At 42.2% G+C, this 25,941-nt stretch overlaps 1 pseudogene; it reads left to right on the top strand.

Moving 5' to 3' along the window:
* The first annotated feature begins 112 nt into the window (after positions 1-112).
* Positions 113-25,650, top strand: LOC135230762 (large ribosomal subunit protein uL11-like; annotated as a pseudogene).
* The last annotated feature ends 291 nt before the right edge of the window (positions 25,651-25,941 follow it).

Genomic DNA, 25,941 nt, shown 5'->3' with positions numbered 1-25,941 from the left:
TTGTCTTGATTTGCTTGGGCTAATTGGTGTGATATTCCTTTAACTCAGACTACTAAAGACACACCAGGTTGGAACTTGTAAATTTAAATTTGCTGAAATATGGATTTCTTTCCTTTTTGATTTAAAACACCTCAAATAAGCACATCTTAAAACACTGGCCTGGAAGTGTTGCTGCTGCTGCTGCTGCTGCTGCTTCTGCTGCTGAAAATAGCTTTTGTACTCTTAAAATGGAGTCCCCGGGTGAGCCAAACAGTTAACACACTAGGCTGCTAACTAAAAGGTTGGAGGTTCAGGTCTACCCAGAGGCATCTTTGAAGAAAGGCTGGCAGTCTACTTCCGAAACATTAGCCATTGGAAACCCCATGGAGCACAGTTTTACTCTGACGCACGTGGGGTCGCCATGAGTCAGAGTCGACTGTGGCCACGTGGTAGTGGTGGATAGTCTTGAAGGCATGGAATGCAGTAAAGCTGTGTCGATTGTTGAGACTTTTGACTTATTTGTTAAGGATAAATAGTAACAAGGAAAAACCAAAGGAAATAACATTCCTTAATAATGACCATTGTATGTAATCTGGAGTCCTGATTATGTGGTACATTTTTCTATCAATAATACAGGGTTGACAATAAATAGGAAATTTTTAAAATACATTTATCTTAATTATAACAAAATTTTTAATGACTTAATGGTTAGAAACTTTCCGGTATCACCATTTGGAAGAGCGCATACAAATCAAAGCAGGTGTCATCATTTCTTACCCTTTTCACTGGTGCTGTAGTGATGGGAAGAAATAGGACCCACAGTTCATCCAGGTGGAAAACTCTGACCTTCCTTGTTCATTTCACTGACAGGCTACATTTCCAGTGTTTATCTACGTCTGGGTGGATCATGTCCAGGGAAATGCTGACAGAATGCACTGTATAGATACCATCTTTGTTTTTTATCTAACTTAAACCAAACTCATTGCCTTCAAGTCGATTCCGACTCATAGTGACCCTATTGGACAGAGTAGAACTGTCCCATAGGGTTTCCAAGGAGCGACTGGTGAGTTCGAACTGCTGACCTTTTAGAATGTGTCTAAATCCATCTCAGAAATTAAAAAATTCCCTGCCACCTGGTTAGGTATCAGTTGGCAGGTATTTCATAGACCTTCTGCTGAAGTTTCTAGTTTGTTTTTCCAAGAGAAAAGAGGTATTTAGCATTCTGGATCATGAGGTAGTATCCTATCTGTATAAGATTGGACTTGCTTAGTGGAACACTCTTGTCACTCCTTAACACGGCTAGAAGGATTGTGCAGAGAACGTGGGAGGATGGACTCACATCCTTGCCTTGCTCACAAATACTAAACCCTGGAGGGTCTGGGACGTGAAAAGCGGAGGTGAATCTCTGTCTGCAGTAGAGCCTGTAATACTCCAAGAAGTATTATCACTGATAGAAAAGGCTAGAGCCACTGTGGCTGAATTAAGAACTGACCCCAGCTCCAGCATCCTGGCCTTCTTCCCTCTTCCTGATTTGGAAAATCAGACAGGACAATCGTGAAATTTTGGTACAAGCAAATGTCCTCCCACATACACATCTTCCATTCCTCTCTGCTTTCATTCACCTGTTCGCTAACACTGATTACACGCCTACTTCATGGCCAGCCAGTGCTAGGAACTGGGGAGTCACTATTGGAATAAGTCACAGTCCCTGCCTCCATTGGGGAGGCTTTATAGACAGTGGGGGAGATAAGTAATTACACAAATAATTACAGTCGTAGTAAAGAAGGTGGACAAGGTTCTCTGTGAGTGAACAGTATTGAGGGTGGGAGCAAGCTTAGTCAAAGAGGAGGCTCAGGGAAGTTTTATGAACGCTGTCTGTAATCCCTCCTGAATACTTCCCTCCCACCAGCCACATAGGGCCCTGTTCTCCCTGCATAGGAAAGCCACCACCTGAAATTCGTACACCATTTTTAGAGGGCCTTCCTGTGTATTTGTGTGGTAAACTGGGCAGATCTTAGGATCGTTGCTTTTTGGACAAGGAAACTTGTCTTCGTTTCTTAAAACAGATGTGTATTGTTTGTGATGGGCAGAAGTAGCAGGACTCCCACTGGTTACTGTGGTGTTCAGAGCAGAGCTGCTCTGTAGGAGCTGGAGCCTGGGGCAATCTCAAAGCTTGACCACTGCAGCCCTGCTCAAGGAGTGCTGCCCATAGGCACCTGTTTCCTATGCAGTACTTGGGGTTCGATCACATAAAACCCACTGGTGTTAGAGGCCTTCAAGCAGTATCAACGGGTACCTTTTCTCTAACCCATATTACTGTTGACTTCATCAGCCCTTAATGATTTCCTTGAACTCTGAATAGTTCGCCGTCAATTGTTTTAAATGCCAATTTTTATGCCACTGTTTGCAAATAGCAGTTTAATATTTTAAAAGAAGTTTCCTAAGAAATGCTAGTTCATTTAGCAGACTTTGAATATAGTGAGTCTTGGAGCCTCAAGGAAACAACAGATGAGAGTTGTGGCCCACAGGTACTCGGCCCATGTGGGCCCGTGAATTTATGCTAGCATTGCACACACAAGACATGAGGGAAAACAAACCAACTAGTTTCAGTGTATGAGTTTTGGCTTACTAATATCTTCAGAGCTTTCTCCAAAGCCCCTTGAGCACTCATCTGAAGAAAATTATTCCAATTTAAAAGTATCTTTATTATTCCACATCTGGGTAAGTCCCAGAAAGTCTGAGAGAACCTGGTTTACTTTTGACCTTTTGGCTTTGTTTTCAGGAGTTCAGAAGGATGAATTAAAATCATTTCAGGGACCTCATTCTAAGCCGTGGAAATTTAGTAATTTAATAGTAAGTAGGAAGATCTCAGGTCCCTGGGTGGTCCCAAATGGTTTGCTCTTGCTACTAACCTAAAGGTTGATGGTTCAAACCAACCCCCAGTGGCACCACAGAAGAATGACCTGGCAATCTGCTTCCATGAAAATTACGGCCAAGAAAACTCTACGGAGCAATTCTACTCTAACATAAGAGGTCGCCATGAGTCAGAATCCACTCAATGGCAGCGGGTTTGGGGTTTCATGTAGAAAGAGTTCACTCTACGTAACTCCTGGACCAGTGTAACTGTTTGATATATTTCATATATGAAGAGAGAGGCTATGTTTTATTAAGGTTATCTCTAGTACTTTCCCTGACTAGTTCCCGTGGTCTCTGCATCAACCAGTAACCAAACAATCCAAGTTGCTGATGGCAGCAAACTCCAAAGTGCCCTTGAGACTGCCTCCTGGGAGTTGTTCCCATTCACCCTGCTGAGTGAAAGCCGGAGTGCTGGCCTGACGAAGATTTCTGGCAGCACTTGCGTCAGTAATTCATTCTAATAAAATGGTCCCTTTATCAACTGAATCCCCAAAGACTGTACTAACGAAAAGCCCCTTTCATGAAAAGGAAAAGGGGAAAAAAAGAACAAACCCCTGGAAAACCGTTTTCAAATGTCCTCTGACTTGTGACCGTGACACAAAGAAATGGCCCCGTCCGGTTCTGGCCAGCTGTGGCTCTCCTAGGATAAGTGTACCAGATAGGGTGGTGTCTGTAAGAGGAAGTGCTGAGCCTGAGGGGGCAGAAAAGCAGCAGGCCACAAACCATCCGCCTCTCAAGTCTGGACTAGCCTGGAACCAGAATCACATGGCTGAAATCAGCAGAATAAGCCCCTGAGGTCACAAAGCTTAAAACTGGAAGAAGAGTAACTGTTCTGCCTTCATCCTTCTGCCCCGGCAAGTACAGTGCATAAACTGTTCTAGGTAAGCATCACCTTTTCTCTGGGAACCACGGAATTCTTTGCTTGGAATCAATCCTGAGGAGTTTCAGGGCTTAGACTCATGGCCTCCCTCCCACTGCTGTGGGACCCCTCACCGTTGAGACTGCCCCGGTTCCACCTGCTGTTATCAGAAGGTCCTTCCTTTGCTCCTAAGATTCCAGACTGGAGTCAGAATGCCTGGATTTGAATCCTGCTTCTACCTCAGCTGTGTGGCCATGACCAAGGGACTTAACCTCTCTAAGTCTCAGTTCCTTTATCCATAAATGGGAATAATAGTAGTGCCTACAACTTGTTTTTTGTGAAGATTGAATGAGGTAATCCACTTAAGGTAGAGTGCCTGGTAGATACTAAGCACTGTATAACATTCACTATAATTTTTATCCCCATCTGTGACCGAGACAGCCTTCTCCCATAGCCATTCTCTCCTTAGTAATAGAATTTTTAGTTGGGCACTTGGGAACACAGAACAAAATACATTTTTCAGCCTGGCTTGGGGCTAGAATGTGGCCATGTGACTAAGTTCTAGGCAAAGGAATGGGAATGGAAGTGAAAGGTGCGGTATCTGCATCAGGACATTCCATCCCCTTCCCCCATTCCTGCAGGTTAAACTGCAGATACAGAAATGAGTCTAGCACAGACTGTGCAGACCAGGGTAGCAAATCAGACATGGCACAGCAACACGATGGAAGGATCCCGTGCCCCTGGGTAAGGTTACTTGAAGGAAAAATAAACCTGTATTTGGTTTAAGCCACTACTAATTACAAGCTCTGATACAAGCATCCAGCCCTAAAGACCTTGCTATTCAGAGCGCCATCCATGGACACAGAAGCAGCAGCATCACTTGGGGGCTTTTAGAAATGCAGAATCTCAGATACTCCCCCAGGAATCAAAAGCATGTTTTAAGAAGATAGCCAGGAGATTCATATACATATTAAAGTTTAAGAATCATTGTCCTAAAAAATACAGCTGTTAAGAGGAAATCAGCTGGTCATACTCAGGAGCTTGGAAGGTGATTAGTGTTTTTACCACCACTGGGTTCTGCCTCTCAATCAGCCTCCTTCTAGACTCTAGTTGGAGAGGAACTTGGGGGATCGCTGCAACTTGTGGCTTATGCCAACTTCCATACATACCCCCATTTGCTCCTGCTGGCAAGCATGACATTCATATCACCATGGCAACCACAGGGAAGAGGGGTGGTAGACTGCCACTGGTGACTGCTTGAAGAGGGGGTGGCAATATATGCCATCATCCCAGGAGTACAAAGTTTTGAAGGTCTTATAACTGCCCCAAGGGCATGTGAACTCGTGCTAAGCCCATGGACACCCCTCACATGCCTAGGGAGCTAAACAACCCCATTCCATTATTTAACCTTCAGGCTAGGTCTGGCTTAGTCACCCAAAGCTCAGTCAGCCATGGGATAACATGCCTGTTTTGAGCCTTTTCAGAATGCCCCTAGGAAACTGGCAAATAACCCAGCATGAAAATTGGCTGGAGTAGTTTCAGGGGAAGACCTGCCCAAAGGGATCACCCAGGTGTTAAGCCAACTGCTTAAGATACTGTAAAGAGATGTATTTGTTTTAACTTGCCATTGGACAACAGTAAATATTAGCCACATAATTCAGTACTTTGAAATGAGGCACTGCCTGGGTAGAAACCTCTTCAAGATGTGCCTCTACAGGCTAAACCCCAATCTTACCTGCAGGTTAGGCCTGCTGGCAATTTGTCTGTCTGATTGCAATAGAAACAACTGGTCACCATCCTGGTGGCAATGGCTACATCTTTTTGAAGATGGTGATTAAATCACGCATCATCTTCTCTTCCCCAGGATGCTGTGAAGATAATGTCAGCACAGTGCCTAATGCTCCCTGGAGATAAATGGTACATAAATACTGGTTGCTTTAATTCATCCTCACGTCAGGCAGGAAATTCAGTTGAAGACAGCATTTTCATCTCTGAGAAGAAGTTGACACATATTCAAGCCTATACTTTTCGAGTCTACCCATACTCATTGCTGTTGAGTCAATTCCCACTCATAGCAACCCTTAGGACAGAGTAGAACTGCCCTATAGGGTTTCCAAGGAGCGGCTGGTGAATTCGAACTGTCGACCTTTTTGGTTACCAGCCAAACATTTAACCACCACACCACCAGGGCTCCTTATCAAGTCTATATAACTGCTATTCCTTATGGGGCTATGTGTTTTCATGATCCCATTTCTGAAGGTGGAAGAAGACATTAAGAAGTGGATGGGACAATGTAAGGAGCTATAGTAACACCTCTAACTATACTAGGCGGGCACTTGACTCACTTATCACAACAGACCGGAGAGGTATGGATTACCCCCGTTGTACAGATGAAGAAACTGTGAGGTTAGTCTGCCCAAGGTCACACAGCCAGCAGGAGACACGGGCACTGCTAAATAGGCAATATGCCTATTTTATCTCATTTAATCCTCACAAGAGGATTATCCACAATTAAGAGATGAACAAACTGTGATTCAGAGAGGCCAACCTCTCTGGTGCCACATTATAAGTGGTAGATACTAGTCTCAAACCCAGGCATGCCCGAGTTTATGCTCTTTCCACCAAACTACACAGCAGATGCTCTGTCAGCAATTCAAAGTGATGTTTTGAAATCTGTGTTGACATCCGGTTACATAAATGTGCCCCAAGCTAGGATTTTCCTTCATTCTTGAGTATTACACAGAAGTTTTTGATGTGTCTTAGCATCTACCCGTAGCTTTACCAGTTGTTTCCTCTGCTGGGCTGTTGACAGTCATGAGAGGGCAATCCACCCAAGGTAATGCAATTATTTCCCCTCACTGAATGTTAAAGGCATGACCATCTTTACTCATGGTCACTTACTCAGCAATGGGAACGCTCTGTTTCAGCTACTTGATGCAGTAAATGTGGTGATAAGTGACATTCGGGTTCAGAAAGGTGGGTGCAGGAAAACACTGTAACATTTGCTGGGCCTCTGGGCAAATGTGACTTTTCAGCATGGCATTTCAGACACGGATTCTCAGGCTGTTGCCAATCCAGGCGGCACTTAGGCGCCTGCATTGTCCTGACCTTTATTTTTACTGGATCTCCTTCTTCTGTTGACGGTCACTGTACTCTTACCATCTGGGCTAGGACAAGAATCAAATATTTGTCATCTGTGGGGAGGAAAGACCCAGTTCCATGTGGGAGAAACTGCTTGGAAGAGAAAGAATGAAGAAAATTGAGGAAACAGACATTCCCACCCCTGCTGATATGTATGTACCCCACCCCCCTCTCCAAATTTGCACTTCGAAATCTCCAGAATGTTTTGACACCCCCTCCCCCCACTTTTTGGCCTTTCTTTCTCCCTAATGCATTGCAATTGTTTCTAATACTTTTCCTCAAATGAGCTCAGTTTGTCAGGGTAAATTTTAACCAAAAAGTGAATTGTCATTTGAAAAACACTTGTGTGAGTTTTATATCTTTAACTCCTTGTAAAAATGAATAGAGCTTTTATAACACAACTCATATACAGTCAATATATGAGAGTTTCTAATTCATGAGAACTGAAATTAGAGTCAGTAGTGACTGAGAAAGTCTGTAGATGGAGCAATAAAAAGGAGCTCATAGGAGGCATGGAAAGGGGTGGCGATGTTTTAAAATATTATAAACAGTTATATTATTATTTACAGAATAAAATAAGCCCAATGACACTTTCTAAGTATGGTCTCCTTTCTTCCACCATCAAAGCTAAAGACAGCAAATAACGTGGGTTCAATCTCAATCCGTTTGTACGTATTGCAGTTGCTTCAGAGAAAACTACAAGAGGTAGCAAGTTAGTTGTTGTTGTTAGGTGCCCTCGAGTTGGTTCCGACTCATAGCGACCCCACACACAACAGAACGAAACACCGCCTGGTCCTGTGCCAGCCTCGCAATTGTTATTATGCTTGAGCTTATCGTTGCAGCCACTGTGTCAATCCACCTCATTGAGGCTCTTCCTCTTTTCTGCTGACCCTGTACTTCGCCAAGCATGATGTCCTTCTCCAGGGACTGATCCCTCCTCACAACATGTCCAAAGTATGTAGGACACAGTCACGCCATTCTTGCCTCTAAGGAGCATTCTGGTTGGAGTTCTTCCAAGACAGATTTATTTGTTCTTTTGGCAGTCCATGGTATATTCAATATTCTTTGCCAACACCACAATTCAAAGGCGTCAATTCTTCGGTCTTCCTTATTCATTGTCTAGCTTTCACATGCATATGATGTGATTGAAAATACCATGGTTTGGGTCAGGCACACCTTAGTCTTCAAGGTGACATTGTTGCTTTTCAACACTTTAAAGAGGTCCTTTGCAGCAGATTTACCCAACGTGATGTGTTGTTTGATTTCTTGACTGCTACTTCCATGACTGTTGATTGTGGATCCAAGTAAAATGAGGTCCTTGACAACTTCAATCTTTTCCTCATTTATCATGATGTTGCTTATTGTCCAGTTGTGAGGGTTTTTGTTTTTTTTCATGTTGAGGTGCAATCCATACTGAAGCCCGATGCAGTATGTTGTTTGATTTCTTGACTGTTGCTTCCATGGGCGTTGATTGTGGACCCAAGTGTCTTAGCCTGGGTTCTCTAGAGAAGCAAAACCAGTGAAGCGTGTGTGTGTGTGTGTGTGTGTGTGTGTATATATATATATACACATACATAGAGAGAGAACTTTATCCCGAGGAAATGGTCCACATAGAGGCTGGCAAGTCCCAAGTCTGTGGGTCAGGCATCAGGGTGGAGGCTTTTTCTGACTCATATAACTGCAGGGGCTGACAAATCTAAAATCAGCACGTAAGACAATAGGCTGCTGGCTCACGGGCTGCAGATGCAGATGAATCCCAAGATCGGCAAACAATATGGCAGGCTGCTGGCTCAAGTCCCAAGAACAGGAGGTCAGATAATGATGAGCCAGATGCAGGATCCAGATTGAGCAAAAGCCATCAAGCTTTGCCAGAATGTCCATATATATTGGATGCAGGCCACACTCCTTGGGAAACTACACTTATAACTGATTGGCTGCTCATAGCAGATCTCATCATGGAGGTGATCACATTATATCAGATCTCTGGAGGTGATTACATTATGGAAGAGCAATCCGTCCAATGTCTGACAAATTATATCATTACATAACTGCCAAACCATGAGAATCATGGCCTAGCCAATCTGACACATAACCTTAACGATCACATCAAGTAAAATGAAATCCTTGACAACTTCAGTATTTTCTCTGTTTATCACCATGTTGCTTATTAGTCCAGTTGTGGTTAAGAACTCAGCTCCTAACTGGAAGGACAGTAGTTTGAACACACCAGCTGCTCCACAGGAGAAAGATGTGGTGGTCTGTTTCCATAAAGATTTACAACCCTGGAAACCCTGTGGGGCCCTTGTACTGTAAAAATGGGGTGGTGGCATCTGATGTCTTCTAACTTCACAAGGGGGAGGAGAGAGGATCAAGATCAGCATCAGCCCAAGTCTGATTCCTATGAGGTCGAAGTCAGAAAATTTTTAACAATTCCAAACTTTTTAACAATTCTGACACCATCCCTCCCACAGCACTCTTTACTTCTCTGGTGGGTTTGTTAATTTGTTGCAATGGCCACACAGAACTCACAGACAATACTCATGATTATGGGATTAATTAGGGAAGTAGCAGGTTACAACTCAGGACTGGGATTAGGAAGCATGCAGGGAAAGTTTCCCTTCTTAAGGGCAGGACAGCTCTCTCAGCTCCTCTTGGCCGTGCAGGACTCCTCTCAGTCCCCTGAGGACAGACCTCCTCTGTTAGCCATCAGCCCTCTGCCTGGCCTCTGCCGTGCTTGGGTAAGTGTTACAAAGCTCTTTTAGCTCTGCCAATAAGTGCCCAGAGGCACTGCACTCCACCAGCAAGCCTCCTGCCTGAAGACACTTGGCTCTCTCACTCTGTGGGCTGACATGCCCTCTGTCACTGCCTCACTGGGTGGGCCAGGAAGCTCACCATAGCCATCTTTTGTCAGTCTACTGGTCCTGCTACAACCGTTTCTCTGCTACTAGACTCTGCTGTGCTTACAGTCACTTCTTGCCGTCTCCAGTGTTACTGCTCTATTTCCTGGGTCTAGGAGGTTCTCAGCTCAGGGACTCTGAGTCCAAAAGACACAGTCTACTCCTGGCTCTTCTTTCTTAATGGTAGTGAGGTCCCTCTTTCCTCCCTCAGGGACGATTCATTATAAGCCTGGCAGGATGACAGAACTGACCGATGTCCTTGTTAGAGCTCCACACAGCTTATTTGCATTGTTAGCAAGCTATTCAATCCCCTTGGTGGGCCACAAGCACCTTATCTGCATAGCCCCACCCCATAGATTTGACGCTAATGACTAAAGGCCAGACAAGTTGTGCAATGACATCAAGAACATCATACATGAAGAAAGCAAGAGGTCATTAAAAAGGCAGGGAAGAAAAGACCAAAATGGATGTCAGAAGAGACTCTGAGAGTTGCTCTTGAATATCAAGGAGCTAAAGCAAATGGAAGAAATGATGAAGTAAAAGAGCTGACCAGAAGCTCTCGGCTTTCAGCTCAGAGGAAGCCTAGGTGCAACTTCCTTTGGTCGTCCCACATCTGGGTTCATCTGACACCAGCTGCCTCCGCCATGCTGCCAAAGTTTGACCCCAACGAGATCAAAGTCGTGTACCTGAGGTGCACTGGTGGCGAAGTCGGTGCCATGTCTGCTCTAGCCCCCAGGATTGGCCCCCTGCGTCTGTCTCCAAAAAAGATTGGTGATGACATTGCCAAGGAAGGGACTAAGGATTACAGTGAAACTGACCATTCAGAGCAGACAGGCCCAGATTGAAGTGGTGCCTTTTGCCTCTGCCCTGATCATCAAAGCCCTCAAGGAACCACCCAGAGACAGAAAGAAGCAGAAAAATGTTAAGCACAGTGGAAATATCACTTTTGATGAGATTGTCAGCATTGCCCATTAGATGCGACACCGATCTTTAGCCAGAGAGCTCTCTGGAACTATTAAAGAGATCCTGGGGACTGTTCAGTCTGTGGGCTGCAATGTTGATGGCCACCACCCTCATGACATCATAGATGACATCAACAGTGGTGCTGTGGAATGCCCAGGTAGCTAACAACTACAAAAGGAGATATTTCAATAAAAGATCATTTGATAGCCCCCCTGCCCCAAAAAAAGCTGAACAGAAGATTTCAAAAGACAGCTCGAGAAGTATTATAATGACATGTTCAAAGACCTGGAGATAAAAAAACGCACTCAGCATTTCTCAAACTGAAAGAAATGAAGAAAAAATTCAAGACTCAAGTTGCAATATTGAAAAATGCTATGGGGAAAACATTAAATGACACAGGAAGCATCAAAAGAAGATGGAAGGAATACACAGAGTCACTGTACCAAAAGGAATTGGTTGACATTCAACCACTTCAGGAGGTAGTATATGATCAAGAGCCAATGTTACTAAAGGAAGAAGTCCACGCTGCACTGAAGACATTGGCAAAAAACAAGGCTCCAGGAATCGACGGAATACCAATTGAGATGTTTCAACAAAGGGATACAGCACTGGAAGTGATTGCTTGCCTGTGCCAAGAAATTTGGAAGACAGCTCCCTGGCCAACTGACTGGAAGAGATCCATATTTGTACCCATTCCAAAGAAAAGTGATCCAATAGAACATGGAAATTATGGAACAATATCATTAATATCACACAAAAGTAAAATTTTGATGAAGGTCATTCAAAAGCAGTACATCAACACGAAACTGCCAGAAATTCAAGCTGGATTCAGAAGAGGACTTGGAACAAGGGATATCATTGCTGATGTCAGATGGATCATGGCTGAAAGCAAAGAATACCAGAAAGATGTTTACCTGGCTTTATTGATTATGCAAAGGAATTTGACTGTGTGGATCATAGCAAATTATGGATAACATTGTGAAGAATGGGAATTCTAGAACACTTAATTGTGCTCATGAAGACCAAAAAGCAGTCATTTGAATAGAACAAGGGTTACTGCATGGTTTAAAATTAAGAAAGGTGTGCATCAGAGTTGTATCCTTTCACCATACTTATTCAATCTGTATGCTGAGCAAATAATCCCAGAAGCTGGGCTATATGAGGAAGAACAGGGCATCAGGATTGGACGAAGACTAATTAACTTGCATTATGCAGATGACACAACCTTGCTTGCTGAAAATGAAGAGGACTTGAGGCACTTACTGATGATCAAAGACCACAGCCTTAACTGTGGATTACACCTCAACATAAAGAAAACAAAATCCTCACAACTGGATCAATAAACATTGTGATAAATGGAGCAAAGATTGAAGTTGTCAAGGATTTCATTTTATTTGAATCCCCAATCAACACACATGGAAGCAGCAGTCAAGAAATCAAACAAACAACGCATAGCGTTAGGCAAGTCTGTTGCAAAAGACCTCTTAAAAGTGTTAAAAAGCAAAGATGTCACTTTTGAGGACTAAGGTGCCTGATCCAAGCCATGGTGTTTTCAATTGCCTCATGTGCATGTGAATGCTGGACAATGAATAAGGAAGACGGAAGAAGATGCCTTTGAATTATGATGTTCGACTGCCAGAAGAATGAACAAATCTCTCTTGAAAGGACAGCCAAAGTGCTCCTTGGAAGCAAGGATGGAGAGATTTCATCTCACTGACTTTGGACATGTTATCAGGAGGGATCAGTCCTTAGAGAAGTTCATAATGCATGGTAAAATAGAGCGTAAGTGAAAAAGAGGGAGACCCTTAACGAGATGGATTGATATAATGGCTGCAACAATGGGCTCAAGCAAAACAACAATCGTAAGGCTGGTGCAGTGTTTCATTCTGTTGTGCATACGGTCGCTATGAATTGAAACCAACTCAACAGCACCTGACAAAAACAACGCAATCATTTTGTGGGAGACACAAGACCATGTATGGCTCCGTAAAAAAAAAACGAAGAACAAAAAACCAAACCAGTTGCCATCACATCCATTCCAACTCATAGTGACCATATATGATAGAGTAGAACTGCCCCATATGGTTTCCAAGGAGTGACTGACTGGTGGATTCAAAGTGTCGACCTTTTGGTTTAGCAGCTGAGCTTTTAACCACTGTGCCACCAGGGCTCCGTGCACGGCTAGAAGGGCCACATTAAGTACTTCACTGCAGTGCATCTACTCTGTCCTACAGGGTTGCTAAAAGTCAAAATTGACTAGATAGTAACGATGAAAGATTATACTAAACAAAGAAAAAAAAACCAAGTCCATTGCCATCGAGTCCATTTCAACTCGTGGTAACCCCATGTATGACCGAATAGAACTAAGCTCTGTAGAGTTTTATTGGCTTTGACATTTATGGGAGCAGATCACTAGCGCTTTCTTCTACAACAGCACTGGGTAGGTTCAAACTTCCAAGCTTTCACTTAGTAAAAAAAAAAAAAAGAAAAACCATTGCCAACAAGAGATTCCGACTCATAGCGACCTGTAGGACAGAGTAGAATTGCCCTGTAGTGTTTCCAAGGAGTGCCTGGTGAATTCAAACTGCTGACCTTTTGGTTAGCAGCCGTAGCGCTTAACCACTGAAACGGTTTCCCTTCAGTTAGTAAAACTCAGTTAGTAGACAAGTTCAAATCATTTGTGCCACCAAGACTATACTAAAACAAAACAAAACATTGCTGTCAAGCCAATTCCAACTCACAGTGACCACAGAGTTTCCAAGACTGTAAATCTTTACAGAAGTAAACTGCCACATCTTTCTCTCACAATGCTGCTAGTGGGTTCGAACCACCAATGTTTCAGTTAACAGCCAAGCACTTTATCACACACCACCTGGGCTCTGAGACTATAAAAAAAAACTATACTCAAAAAAAGTACTAGAGGTAAGGAAATTGACATGGCCCAAGTAAGAACTAACTATACTTCCTCTCTCTCCTTTCAAAAGACAGCAAAGACAAATCATTAGTGACATAAATCTCGCAAGAAGCTTTTCCTACTTTTATTAGTTTATCTTGTTTAGCAAATCGGAATAACCAGACATTGTATTGCTAAGAACCCCCTTTGACTGGTTTTGACTGTTTCTAAGTAGTTCTCTGAACTTGAGTCAGACCCAATGACCCATCTGGCCAAAGGCCTGCAGGCAGATTTCCAAAGGTTATCGGGAAGGAACTCTCTTTTGGGCTAATTTTTCAGGTCCTCAATAAGGAATGTTGACGGTTTTAGTTGTACAGGGGATAAGGAATTGGTGGCTGTGCTGGTCAGTATTTTGTATTTCTTTTTGGTTAACTGGAAACTTGTACTAAGATGGTCATGAGGGTGGAAAGTGTTCAATCTTTTCTAATGTATTCAAAAGATGAAAAATCACCTCCATGACCATAGATTGTTGGTCTTTTGCTTCCTCTGAAGAATTCGTTTCAAATATATATGTGTACCCTATTTTTAAAAACACTCGACCTGTAAAAGAACCAAATTTACAGAACGAATGACTAAATGGATGGTTTTTGCAAAAGAAAAAAAGAATCTTTTCTTCTATTCATTATGGTGAGCTCCTCAGGAACTCAGAAATAAGGGGTTTATACAATATTTCTTGGAAATGTGTCTGTTGGTTACAGCAAAGCACACTTGCACTTAAGACAGAACATTCATTAAAAAGGGTACTCTCTATCCACACTTGTTTTGAGTGCCTTTGTCTATTTCTCCAACCCTTTGCCTACCAAAGAAGAAAAACTAAGTGAATAGCACTTTTATAAGACAACAACTCATACAACCTTTTCATTGTGCTTTTAAATCTGACGATGTCAATAACACTTAGATTTAAATGATGACGAGATGTAAAGGGTGATCTTAGAACCTGTGAGATCTCAATTAGGCTTGAATGTGGAGCTCAATGTGTTACATTTTTAATACTACAAACAGACCAGGATGTAAGCAGGGCTCAAATAGAGTAGACTTTTACTGTTTTATTATACCAAATATCAGCCCTCCACCTTTAGAATTTAGTTATACCAACAAAGAAAGTCGAGGGCAGAGTAATTTAGAGAGGCTGGTTCAGACCAATTCATTCATTTCTTCAAGAAATATTAATTAAGCACCTACCTCATATAAGCCAGGCAAACATGCTACGTCCTGGGGTTAATAAATTGTACATGATTCCTAGCAACCAAAACCACCCATTGCCATTGAGCTGCTGCTGATTCATAGTGACCCTATAGGACAGGGTAGCACTGCGCCATAAGGTTTCCAAGGAGTGGCTGGTAGGTTTGAACCGCGACCTTTGGTTAGCTGCTGTAGCTCTTAACCACTGCACCACTAGTGCTTTGACTCCCAGCAAGGAAGGATTCAATTCATGCTTTGTTTTCTGTTCTTGCCCCACCCTCTGCTCACTGCCCTCAATCTCTTGCCAGGCACTATTTCTACAGAGACGCAATTAAGAGTGGGAGAACAGTACAAAGTAAATGACGAGTAGCTCTCCAAATTCACAGAGAATCCAATGGTGGTGCTAGCTGAGACTTGCACTTCTAATCAGCTGCAATTTCTCCCCTGTACCCTTTTCTTCCTCCCCCATCCCTCTTTTCCTATTTCTTTCTCCCTGTCCCCCCGCTCTTCTATACCCACGTGTTGGCATTAAAGGGCATGGCTTATACGTGTTTGCTTATTCTTATGTAGCTTTCTGAGTGTTCTGATTGTCTTTTTTCTGATTGCAAAAGGAACACATATTCATCATTACACAAGTCAAATATTACAGAAATGCATGCCCTTTGAAACCATGCCACTCTACCCCTCAAAACTCTGCACTGACATTTTTGAAAATTTTTATTGTGCTTTAAGTGAAAGTTTACAAATCAAGTCAGTCTCTCATACAAAAATTATATACACTGTGCTATATACTCCTAGTTGCTCTCCTCCTAATGAGACAGCATACTCCTTCTCTCTCACCCCGTATTCCCATGACAATTCAGCCAGCTTCTGTCCCCTCCTGCCTTCTCATCTTGCCTCCAGACAGGAGCTGCCCACATAGTCTCATGTGTCTACTTGAGCCAAGAAGCTCGCTCCTCACCAGTATCATTTTCTATTTTACAGTCTATTCCAATCCCTGTCTGAAGAGTTGGCTTTGGGAATGGCTCTAGTCTTGGGCTATCAGTAGTTCTGGGGACCAGGACCTCTGGGGTCCTTCTAGTATCAGTCAGACAATTAAGTCTGGTCTTTTTATGATAATTTGGGGTCTGCATCCCAGTGCTCTCCTGCTCCCTCAGGGGTTCTCTGTTGTGTTCCCTGTCAGGGCAGTCATCGGTTGTAGCCAGGCACCGTCTAGTTCTTCTGGTTCAGGCTGATGTAGTCTCTGAAATATGTGGCCCCGTCTCTTGGGCTCATAATTACCTTGTGTCTTTAGTGTTCTTCATTCTCCCTTGCTCCAGGTGGGTTGAGACCAATTGATGCATGTTAGATGAGCGCTGGCTAGTGTTTAAGACCCCAGATGCCACTCACCAAAGTGGGATGCCAAATGTTTTCTTAATAGATTTTATTATGCCAATTGACCTAGATGTACCCTGAAACCATGGTCCCCAAGCCCCTGCCCCTGCTACTCTGGGCTTCGAAGTGTTCGGTTTATTCAGGAAACTTCTTTGCTTTTGGTTTAGTCCAGTTGCGCTGACCTCTCCTGTATTGTGTGTTGCACTAACTTTCTTTCAACAGACTAAAAGGCGAAGTCCTTAAATGGCCTACTGATTTGCACACACCCCGTACCCCTCTGACCTACTACAATTATTCCCTTAGTTCACTCTACTCCAGTATCACAACATTCCAGCTTAACTGCACTTCAGGCCTTTACACCAGCTGTTCCTGCTCCCTGGAATGCTCTCCCCCAGATATCTGCATGGCTCCTTCCTTCACCCTCTTCAAGTCATTGTTTAAATATAACCTCAAACAAAATAAAGAAAATTTAGAAAGAAATACATCCTCAGAAAAGCCTTTGCTAGCCACTTATTAAAGACAGCAACAATTTGTTATTTATCACAATTCTGTGCATCAGTTGGGCTCACTGGGTTCGTCCATGAAGCTGCAGTCATCTGGCAGCTCAACTGGGGCTTAAGGGGATAAGGTGGCCTCACTCACGTGGCTGGGGCTTCTGTGGGCATGGCCTCTCCATGTGGTATCTCATTTTTTATAGTCCAATATGGGCTTCCTTACACAATGGCAGTAATGTTCCAAAAGGGTGAGAGTAGAAGCTTCAAGCCTCTCAGGGCCTAGGCCCCAGAGTTCACACAGCTTCAGTTTTGCCACGTTCTATTGGCAAGTCAGGAATAACAAAGCCCATCGTAAGGGGGTGTGGACACAGGGAGGTCTGATTTCATTGGGAGCCACGATTGTAACAATCTGCCACACCCTCCTATTTAAAATTGCAACCTCACTGTTACTTGTTTTCATAGTTATTATTCTTGGCTAATAAACTATAAACTGTATGACATTAAAAAACCCATTGCTGTCAAGTCAATTCCAATTCATAGTGACCCTATGGGGATAGAGCTATTTATCTGTTTTTGTTCACTGATTTATCTCTACCACCTGGAATGGAACTTGGCATACAGTTGGTGCTTAATAAATAAATCTTTGTTAAATGACTGAATACATTAATTTGAAAATGTTCTCCAGAAGCCTTCATCTTAAATAATATTATAACTTTGGGCATGCTTTTACTGGCAAAAAACACTTTCACGTAAAATTATCTCATTTTATTTTTCACAACAACCTCACTAGGCTGGCAGGACAAGTACCATTTGCTGTTGTTGTTAGTTGCTGGCGAGTAGGCTCCTACTCACGGTGACATTATGTATAAGAGAATGAAATGTTGCTCGGGCCCGCACCATCTCCCCTATCATTGGTATGTTTCAGTGTATTGTGTGGCCGTTGTGTCAGTCTATCTCATTGAGGGTTTCCCTCATTTTCGATGACCTTCTACCAAATGTGGTGTCCTTTTCTAATGACTAGTCTTTCCTGATGATGTGTCCAAAGTAAGTAAGTAAGCTGAAGTCTCACATTACTCCCACTTTATAGATGAAGACACTGAGTCGTAGACAGGCTGAGTGACATGCCCAAGGTCACACAGCGGTTAAGAAGAGAGCTTCTGACTTCAGTCCCAGGCTTTCTACCAGTCATCATGCATCCTCCCTGATGAAATGTGCCCTCCATCATAATGTTTCCCTTCCCAGGGCTTTGTGCTTGGGAAGCTCTGTAGAGTAGTTTTGATTAGCCAACTGGCTGCGTGCCATGGGGCCAAGAAGAGAAGCATTTATTCCTCTGATATCTCCCTACAAAGGCCAAAACGTAACGGTCTTCATGACCCACAGTCATCCAAGACAGTAAAAGTTAAGGGTGTCAAGACCGTTTCTTCCGGACCTTGCCCTTGGACTGCACTGCGCTGTTTGTGTAAAGTTAAACTTTAAAGCAGTGTGTATATAACCTGTGGTTGCCAGGTTGCTCTGGGTTGGAGAAGCCTTGATCTGAGCCTGTAGGGAGTAGAGGACAATCTCCTCTCAAGCTTTGAGCTGCTGTTCTACTCCATGAAGGTTTGATTAAGGAGAAAATATCAATATCAGAAGGAAATGATACCAGATGTGAGAAAGTACACAGCTCTGTACATTCAAAACGTGTTTCGATGTTTTACGGAGTGGTAAGGAAGCCTCAGCCCGTAAAGAAAAAAAGCCCCTTGAGCGACAGCTTACAGACATAGCTAGAAGCAGGTTAGAGGATAAAGGACTCATTTTCTCCGCTATTTAGCTATTTATCAAAAAAGAATTAGGGACTGAACTTCAAGGCCTAGGGAGCTGAGCTTCAGAGTTGGGAGGGGGAAGAAGACTCAAAAGTCAGAGTTGGGAGAAAACATAGGCAGAACTCTAAAGTCTGCCCCTGTGGCTCCAGGTGGTTCTTTGGTCTTTAGGTCACATTCAAAGCACCAAAAGAGAGATCTAGGAGACACTTTGCAATTGTGAGCATAAAGAGGAACCCATTCTTGTTGACCTATTGTCAGCCTGTCCAGGGTACTCTAGCATTGTGAAATTAAAAAGAAATACCTCTTCACAAAAATTGTGATCTTCTTTGCCGGGGCTGGCTGCGTAGTTGCAGGTCCCAGTACTAAATGAGTGGCAATCTGCTTCTGTAAAGATTACAGCCTAGGAAACCCTATGGGGTCGCCATGAGTCAGAATCGACTCGACGGCCCCTGACGGCAACAGTAGTACTGAATGAAAATGTGGCACCTGTTGTTCAAAAAGGAGGGAAAAAGGACTGGTAAGGACACTAAAATATAAAGCTTTATCCTTGTCATGGTGTTTTTTACTTGCTTTTTTTATTTAGTGTCATTTTAAGTGAAGAAAAATTGTAAGCATAAACTTTACTGTTAAATACCCATTTTAAATGAAATATAAGAACATTTAACCCATATGCAGGATCACTGAAATTGTACAACTTGTGATTTGTATTTCAAACATTTGAAAAGCTGCACAAAACTAACTTACCCATTAAACCCAATCATAGCCACCCCATAGGACAGAGTAGAACTGTCCCATATGGTTTCCAAGGCTGTAAATCTTTCTGGAAGCAGACTGCCACATTTTTCTCCCCCAGGGTAGCTGGTGGGTTTGAACCTCCCACCTTTCAGTTAGCAGCCGAGAGCTTAACCACTATGCCACCAAGCCTTCTTATAACTAACTTAACTGTTTTTATTTCACCTCTTAATATATGTACATTTTACCAATGCTTTCTGCCTTTGACTTTTGATGAGTAAGGAAGGACTTGAAGGAAAAGGAACTATGGTTTGTCCCGTCTTCCCTTTCCTTCTCCGTCATCATTTTCAGTGTAAGTGGTTTGGCTAATTCAGCAAAGTAAGCTGAGTAAGAAACATATGATTGGGTTTTTTGGTCACTGGTATTTCTTAGAATGCCATTGCTTTCTTTCTGCCTTTAAATCAAGTTCTGTTTAGAACAGGAAGTGTGGCCTCTCAGGACTGTCAGTGCCCCCCTGAGTGGTAGATGGAACACACTTACCATGTATTTGCTTTGAGTCTCAATGAACTCCCATGCTCATGGGATATAACAAATGTCTTATGCAAATGTGGCCACATAGAAGGGAGGACACACATATCACACCTATCTCCTCTGCTCACACACGTGCTGCATTGTCCCATCAGCCTGATTTACAATATCTAAGTTCAAAGATAAAATTATGAAGAATTTTAAGACAACGACAGCAGCAAAGTATTAAACCAAGTGCTATGAGGATGCACATCCATAAACTTGGCCTTCTCCTTGCTCTCTACTCCAAAGGGAAGGACAGTTGGCTTCCTCAGCTGTAATACACACCCTGCTCCTGGTGCACTCCATCGTTTGCTCATCACACGGTCTCTATTTTGGGCAAAAAAAAGAATTTTTTTTGCAAGAGAGTGTTAATGATTGTGAAATTACCTATCTTGAGAGAGATCAGGAAAAGGAAAATTCTTTTCTTAATTCATTCAATACATAGGTATTGACTGCCTACTGTGTGCAAAGCATAAATTCCCTGATGTTTAATGATCCAACCTGATTCTCAATAAAACCTGAAGTTTTACCAGCTCAGACCTCATAAAAATAAAGGCAACCTTATCCCTAGTATAAGCAGCCATGGCGGTGCAGTGGTTAAGTGCATGGCTGCTAACCGAAAGGTCAAGGTCAGTGGTTCAAGCCCACCAGCCGCTCCTCAGGAGAAAGATGTGGTACTCTGCTTCCCTATAGATCTAGAGCCTTGGAAACCCTATGGGGCAGTTCTACTCTGTCCTATAAAATAAGGTCGCTAAAAGTCGGAATCAACTTGATGGCAATGGGTTTGGTTTTTGGTTTGGTATCTAATACGGTTAGTGAAAGCTCTGATTATCTTGTAAATACTTGTCCTTTGAAGGTGTCTGATCTCCAAGGTATGCCAGGTATAGCTTGGCTTGAGCATACTTGATAAATTTCTATAAGAATTTTTGTCCTTAGCATTTGTCATATTTCAACAACGTGTTTCTGTTTGATTAGCTTTCTTTATAAATTTATTTTTGAGTTAACTTTTAAAATGGGAAATCTCAAAAATACAGCAAAGTAGGAGACTTGATGGTGCAAACATTTAAGCACTTGGCTACTAACCAAAAGGTTACCAGTTCAAACCCACCCAGCAGCTCTATAGGAAAGGCTTAGCATTCTGCTTTAGTAAAGATTACAACCAAGAGAACTCTATGGGGCAGTCTCTACCCCATACATATGGGTTCACTAGGAGTTGGAATAGAGTCAATAGCACCTAACAACGACAACAACAGCAGAAAGGATATTATAATAAACCACCATGATCACTTCACCCAACAACATTTATCAACTCATAGCCAATATTTTTTCATTTGTAATATACTTCTACCCATGTTCACTGACTACATTTTATTTTCCTCAACTTTTTATTTGAAAAATTTCAAATCTATAGAAAAGTTGCATATATTCTTCACCGAGGTTGCCAGGTTGTTAACATTTTTGCCTCATTGGCTTTCTTTCTCTCTCTCTATATATATGTAAACCCTTGTGGCTAATTGTTAGGTGCTCAGCTCAACCAAAGGGTGGGTAGTTTGGACCCACCCAGCCACTCTCTCAGGGGGAAAGACCTGGTAAGCTGCCCACTGATAGGTCTATTGTAAATATACACTACTGTATACATAGGCAAATATGTAATCTGTATGTTGAGTTAAGTCTGTTATATCCTGTTCTCCAGCTGAATTTCTGGACTCCATTATAACCTTATGGGACCATAGATATATGGGGGTCAGACATTGCCAAATGGATGTTATGTGATGCATGCCTGTATAGTAGTTATGTATACGTATGTGTGTATATATATATATATATATATATATATATATATATATATAGAAAATATGTCTGCATAATTATAAAAGGAATCCCTGGGTGCTGCAAATGGTTAAACGATTGGCTACTAACCAGCAGGTTGGTGATTTGAATCCACCCAGAAGCTCCTTGAAAGAAAGGCTTGGAGATCTACTTCTGAAAAATCAGCCATTGAAAACCCTATGGAGCACAGTTCTACTCTGAAACATATGGGGTCACCATGAGTCAAAATCAACTCGATGGCAACTGGTTTGGTTTTTTAGAATTAGAAAATATATTTGTGTGTGGGTGGCACAGTTGTTAAGCTCTCAGCTGCTAACCAAAAGGTCAGCAGTTAGAACCCACCAGCCAAAATGTAACAGTTTGCTTCTGTAAAAATTACACTTTTGGAAACCCTATGGGGCAGTTTTACTAAAAAAAAAAAAAAAAAAAAAATTTTTTTTTTTTTATAGGGTGCGTATAGGCCAGAATTGACCTGACAGCAGCAAGTTTGTTTTTTGGCTTGGTAGTGTTTTTTGTTTGTTTGTTTGTTTTTTAGTGTTTTCAGGTTTTTGTTTATGGTTATTGTTTGCTCAACCATTTGAGAGTGAATTGCAGACATTGTGCTATTTCACCCTAAAATCCTTGGTACGTTTCTGTTAAGAACATTTTCCTATATATCCATAGTACAATGATCACGTACAGGAAATTTAGTATTAATATAATATGATATCTAATATAAAATGTGCACCAGCCAGCCTACAAGATTGAAGATATGGTAAAACCCATGTGAAATTGTTCGTTACAGATTAGTAAGTAAACACAAGTAAGCCTGTGTGTACCTTGTTTACTGGTTAATCCTCCCCTGTTCTGAGTCTAGGTTATAGGGGGCATTGCAGCTTCCACCTTGGTCTCGGATTGTTCATTCTGCGGGAAGCCAGCTGCCACGTTCTGAGGGTACTCAAACTGCCACATGGAGAGGCGCCAACTTGCAAGCATTAACTTACGACTTTTAAGTAAATCACCTTGGAAGTGAATCCTGTAGCCACAGCCAAGATCTGAGTGCAAACTCATAAGAGACCTTGAGCCAGAACTGCTCAATCTAACCACTCCCAAATTCCTGACCAAAGAAATGAAAAGAGATAATAAAGGATTATTACTGTTTTAAGCCACTGTTATGGATTGATTTGTGTTCCCCAAAAATGTGGGTCAACTTGGCTAGGCCATGTTTCCCAGTATTGTGTGATTAAGCACCATTTTGTCATCTGATGTGATTTTCCTTTGTGTTATAAATTGTACCTCTATGATGTTAATAAGGCTGATTTAGAGGCAGTTATGTTAATGTTTTTTTATGTTAATGAGGCAGGACTCAATCTACAAAATTAGGTTGTATCTTGAGTCAATCTCTTTCGAGATATAAAAGAGAGAAGCGAGCAGAGAGACATGGGGACCTCATATCACCAAGAAACAAGAGCCAGGAGCATAGTGTGTCCTTTGGACCTGGGATCCTTGCACTGAGAAACTCCTAGACCAGGGGAAGGTTGATGACAAGGGCTTTTCCCCAGAGCCGACAGAGAGAGCAAGCCTTCCCCTGGAGCCGGCACCCTGAATTCGGACTTCTAGCCTCCTAGACTGTTAGAGAATAAATTTCTCTTTGCTAACGCCATCCACTTGTGTTGTCTCTGTTATAGGTGCACCAGATAACTAAGACAGCCACCACGGTTTGGAATTATTTGCTGCAAAACGATAGATAGTTAATACTGTTGTTGTTAGCTGCTGTATAGTCAGCCCTGTGGCTCATGACAGCCCCATGCTCAATGGAATAACATACTGCCCAGTTCTGCACCACTCCCATGATTGGTTGCAGATTGGACCGTTGCAACCTATAGAGTTTTCATTGCCTGGTTTTGGAAAGTAGATCACCAGGCATTTCTTCCTAATCCATCTTAGTCTGCAAACTCCACTGAAACCTGTTTAGCATCGTAGCAACATACAAGCCTCCACTGGCAAAGGAGCGGTGGCTGTCCGTGACTTACATCAGCTGAAAATCAAACCTGGGTCTCCTGCTTGGAAGGCAAGAATTCTACCAGTGAACCACCACTGAGTACACGATTCGTATTCATACTTCCCCCAAATGACCCCAAAATGTTCTTCATTTTTCTGGTTCAGGATCCAATCAAGGATCCTGTACTACATTAAGTTGTCACATAATTAACTTTCTTAGTTGAATACTGTTAGCATACTTTTCCCTTCATAATGGCTAATAATTGACAATATTTTCCGTGCAGTTCAATCAGAGATGCAAATCTTCAATCATCAGTGTTTACCAACTCTGGACAGTGAGAAATTAGCATAATTTGTATCCTATTGGGGAGTTGGTTTGATCTTATTTTACTTGCCTCTGCGGTCTTGACCTTGGCAGTTGCAATGTCACCCTTTTATCACCATCTTGTCTTCCAAGGCCAGCCTTTTTTCCTTCCTTCCTTGAATTCAGTTAGGGTAGTGCAAGAGATTTATGCCAAAACAGCTGATTTGACTAATAATTTTCCTGACTGATAATTAGGTTGGGTAGAGCCATATAAAGAGGAATCACAAACTTGTTTTATTCCACCATCTCTTTGATCATTAAAATTAAATATGTATTTGAATATTCATTTACCCACCAAGTGTTTATTGATGAGACAGCTGCATGATGAAATAATAGAGGAAAACCTCTGCTTTCACGGAGCTTACATTCTAGTGGGGAAGAACAATAAACATGTTAGTCAACAAATAAGGCATTTTCATTTAAATTAATTGCCATGAGAAAAACCAAAGAAATGGTTAGGAAGTTAATTAAGATTGGGGGTCTGCTAAGCCTTTCTAAGGTGGTAACAACTGAGTTGAGACATAAGCCAGATTTTCTAAAGCTACAACTTGCATAGTAGCCACCTGAGGATCTCGCTAAAATGCAGATTATGATTCGGTATGTCAGGAGTCAGCCTGGAGAGTTCCCAGGTGATGCTGATGCTGCCAGTCCGTGGACCTCATGTTGAGTAAAAAGGATGATGAGAAGAATCTAGAGAAGAGGTTTCCAGCAAGAGGAAACAGCAATTGTATACGTGCTGAGGTGGGAAAAAACTTGATTCTTGGGTTAGAGAAACAGAATTGTAGAGATGTTGGCAATGGTGAGGGCGGGATGAGGAATATGGTCAAAGAAGTAGGCCAAATTACATGAAGCTGAATTTTATTTTAGTGTGTTGGAAGATAGTGGAAGATTTTAAAGGGATAGAAGTAACATGATTGAATTTAAGCTCTTCGTGATCAACCTGGCAGCTATGGGAAGAATGAATGCACTTTAGGGAAGCAAAAGTAGAAGGAGAATAGAATTTCGGAAACTCCGGTAGTAGACTGTGCAAGATGCTGGTGGCTTGGACCAGGACAGTAGTAGTAATGGGATAGAGAGAAGCGAAAGACTTGAATCATGATTTAGTAGCAGAGCCAAGGAGCCCTGGTGGTGTAGTGGTTAAGAGCTTGACTGCTAACCAAAAGGCCAGCAGCTTGAATTCACTAACCTCTCCTTGGAAACCCTGTGGGGCAGTTCTATTCTGTCCGATAGGGTCACTATGAGTTGGCACTGACTGGATGGCAAAGGGTTTGGTTTTGGTGTTAGTTAGCAAAGCCAACAGGACAAATGGATGGATTAGATATAGGGGAGGTGGGAAAGAGAACTCAACATGTCAACTAGATTTATGTTTCAATCAACAATTTGAAAGGTGAGACCATTTCTTGAAATGTAAAGCCAAAACTGAACAAAAACCCTTGTATTTTTCATAAGTGGAAAAGGGAACATCATTCATCAAGAATGACTCAAGTAACTTCTAAAGCATTTGTTTTGTATGTGCTGTTGCAAATTTCGTTTAGAATCTGGCATTAGAATGAAGGAAGAGGGGCAAATACATCTGAGAATTCAGAATATATTTGGTAATAATGTGTCATAAAAAAAAAAAAAAAAAAGGCTACCCTGATAAGTGATCAAAGTTCTCTGGCAAATGATGTTCTACGTTATAATGCCTGTTAAATGACTCTTTTATCTAAGTCTGGATTTTCTAATGGAATTAGATTTCTTAGAATAGGGTTGGATGGAAAGTTAGGGTATTTCTGCAGACCCAGTAGCAGAAAAATGGTGTTTCTCGGAGATTTTTCAGTTTTGCATTTCCGTGAAAGATTTCTGTCATTTGAAAGGTTTTAAGAAAAAACTTACATTTTTTTTTCAGCTGTGCTTCTAAAGCGT

This window comes from Loxodonta africana, chromosome 3, assembly GCF_030014295.1.
Source record: "Loxodonta africana isolate mLoxAfr1 chromosome 3, mLoxAfr1.hap2, whole genome shotgun sequence".
In the NCBI taxonomy this organism is placed as follows: domain Eukaryota; kingdom Metazoa; phylum Chordata; class Mammalia; order Proboscidea; family Elephantidae; genus Loxodonta; species Loxodonta africana.
The sequence above is the reverse complement of the archived record's forward strand: the minus strand, read 5'-3'. Positions and strand labels throughout refer to the sequence as shown.